The 3,158-nt window shown below is 45.9% G+C and overlaps 1 non-coding gene across 1 annotated transcript; it reads right to left on the bottom strand.

Annotated features, from left to right (window-relative positions):
• Positions 1 to 794: 794 nt before the first annotated feature.
• Positions 795 to 900, bottom strand: LOC143605122 (small nucleolar RNA R71). Its single transcript, XR_013148444.1, has one exon. It is a non-coding gene; the product is annotated as a small nucleolar RNA R71 (small nucleolar RNA).
• Positions 901 to 3,158: the final 2,258 nt, after the last annotated feature.

Genomic DNA, 3,158 nt, shown 5'->3' on the forward strand with positions numbered 1-3,158 from the left:
CCCGATTTGTGTGAAACTTTTATTCAAATTCTATATATATATTCGCACATGTCAAGTTTTTGGCGCCGTTGCCGGGGAGGCGGTGTTTTACTTTTGAAAACGATACAAGTAATTGATTTACCTTGTTGATATTTTTGCTCTATGTTATTTTAGTATATTTCATTTTTATTTATCTTGTTTTATTTTATTTTAGTTATATTTTTTTTAGATAGTTTTCCGTGTCTTGTTTGTTTCCATTCCGCGATTCTTTCGGGTGATGCATGTCCACCACACCCGGTCCTGATCTTGTTTCCCCCTTTTCTGAACCCGAGCGACATCTCGAGAAGGTTTGAGGAGGAGAGCACGATAAATTGCCGAGGTCATTGAAAACGAAGTTTTGGAGGACGACGCAAATCCCGAGGTTGAAGAAATGGCGGATCCGAACAATCAAGGTCGCATGGATGATTTCGCCACGCCGTCCCTCGATGGCTACGGCAGCGATGTTAGGGAGCCCCAGATTACCGTGAGTTTCGAGATCAAGTCAAGTATTATTCATATGGTCGAAAATTCCGTTTCTTTCCATGGCCTCTCGAATGAGGACCCTCATTCTCATGTTGCGCATTTCCTGCGATTATGTGCGACATTCAAGATCCAGGGGTGTACGGACGATGCCGTGAGACTCCGACTGTTTCCGTTCTCACTTCGCGGGGCTGCCTTGGAATGGTTAGAGGCACTCCCTTCTGGTTCCATCACCACTTGGAACCAATTGGTTGAGCAGTTTCTTCTTCAATACTTCCCACCCGATAAAACTGCAAGATATCGGGCAAAAATCATTGGTTTTCGTGTTGATGATGATGAGTCACTTCATGCTGCATGGGAGAGGTTCAAGGGCTTGTTGAGAAAATGCCCTCGTCACGGTTTGAGTCGCGGTCTTCATTGTCGTACGTTCTTCGATGCTTTATCCAGAGCACAGAAGCAAGCCGTTGATCAGGTTGCGGGAGGAGATTTCGGTAGGTGTACTCCCAACGAGGCGTTGGATGTCTTGGAGCGAGCTGCTAAGAAGAGTTTTGCATACAATCCGCCTCGTAGTATCCCTACCACCAAAGGCGTTCTTCATGTCGATTCTAATACCCTCGTTTCCGCTCAGTTAGAAGCCTTAACCAAAAGATTTGACCAGATGCAATCCGATCTGGGTAAGTCTAGCTCTCGTTGTGGGGTGTGTGACGGGAAACACCAGACCAGTCAGTGCTAGCAGGCCATGGTGGTGGAGGATGTTGACTTTGTAGGTCGCCAAAACAATGCCTACAGCAACTCCTATAACCCGGGATGGAGAAACCACCCAAATTTTAGCTAGAAAGATAATGGTGGCAGTCAGAATCAGAGTCAAAAGCCACCGGGGTTTGACCGAAATCCAAATTACCAGAATCAACCCCAGAACCAATATTACCAACAAAAGCCTCAGTTTCAGGGTTCCAGCAGTAGCGGTCAGTCTAATGGTGGGTCTAGTGTTGAAAATCTTTTGACTCATCTTTTGTCTAAAACCGAGACCTCAAACAAACTGGCTGAATAGAGGAACCTGAAGATTGATGAGACTCTCTAGAGACACGATCTCGAGTTGAGGAATCAGAAAGCGTCCATTCAGACCATTGAGAATCAAGTTGGACATATTGCTCAGCTCCTCTCTGCGAGACCACCGGGTAGCCTTCCGAGTAACACTGAGATTAATCCGAATGCCGAGGCTAAGGCGATTACCCTGAGGAGTGGTAGATCCATTCTTCCCGTTGATGTATCGGTTTCCACACTAAAACCGATTGTCGATGAGATCGAGACTGAGACTCCTGGTGAGGTGCATCTGAGGGTAACCCCAGTAAGTACTGCACAAACCAGTGAGCCAGTCAGGACTTATGTTCCTCCCATTCCGTACCCAGGCCGTTTGAAGAAGCAGAAGATGGAAGAGCAGTACGGGAAATTCTTAGAACTTTTTAAGCAGCTTCACATTAATCTTCCGTTTCTCGATGCATTGAAAGAAATGCCTAAGTATGCTAAGTTTCTGAAAGAAGTCCTCTCGAATAAGAAGAAATTAGAGGAACTTTCTTGTGTGACTTTGAATGAGGAGTGTTCGGCGGTTCTTCAGAATAAACTGCCCAAAAAAATGACCGATCCGGGCAGTTTTACCATTCCATGTTTGATCGGTAGTTTGTCGGTTAGTAACGCTTTAGCCGACCTAGGTGCTAGCATAAACTTGATGCCTTATTCTGTTTTTGCAAAGCTAGACCTAGGTGAGCCTAAACCTACTCGCATGAGCATTCAGCTTGCCGACCGCTCGGTGAAATACCCAAGGGGTATAGTTGAGAATATGCTTGTGAAAATCAACAAATTTGTGTTTCCTGTTGACTTTGTGATTTTGGACATGGATGAGGATAAAAATGTACCGCTCATCCTAGGTCGACCTTTCCTAGCCACTGCTAGAGCTCTCATTGATGTCTGCACCGGCAGACTCACTCTTAGAGTTGGAGACGAGGAGGTGACCTTTGATATTGGGAGATCCATACGCCACCCACATGATCATGATGACGTGCTATGCATTGATACTGTCGATTCTTGCATTTGTGAGCACATACAGGACACGAGTGAGGAGTACTCTTTGGATACTCAGTTGTGTGTTGGAGGGATTTCTGACTTGGTCAGTGGACCTCTATTTGAGGAGTTGGTCTGTGGTGTGGATCACGAGCCTCCTGAGTGTTTAAAAAGGATTGAGGATGTTGATCGTGTTGTCGAGCCTAAGGCAAAACCTTCTGTTGTGAACCCACCATCTATCGAGCTAAAGGAACTCCCGTCCCATTTGGAGTATGCCTTTTTGGAGGATGGGTCCCGCTTGCCAGTTATCATTTCTGCTAGTTTGTCGAGCGAGGAGAGGTAAAGTTGCTCACAGTTTTGAAAAGGCATAAGCACGCGATCGCTTGGAAGATCATGGATATAAAAGGGATCAGTCCATCCTTTTGTACCCATAAGATCTTAACGGAGGAGGAGTATAAACTCGTGGTGCAGCACCAACGGCGTCTCAACCCTAATATGCAAGACGTTGTGAAGAAAGAGGTCATCAAGCTTCTCGATGCTGGATTGATTTATCCGATCTCTGATTCCCCATGGGTGAGCCCGATGCAGGTCGTCCCGAAAAA

Source organism: Bidens hawaiensis, unplaced genomic scaffold, assembly GCF_021521415.1.
Source record: "Bidens hawaiensis isolate Kalapana, Puna unplaced genomic scaffold, B.hawaiensis_p1.1 tig00067969_1, whole genome shotgun sequence".
In the NCBI taxonomy this organism is placed as follows: Eukaryota; Viridiplantae; Streptophyta; class Magnoliopsida; order Asterales; family Asteraceae; genus Bidens; species Bidens hawaiensis.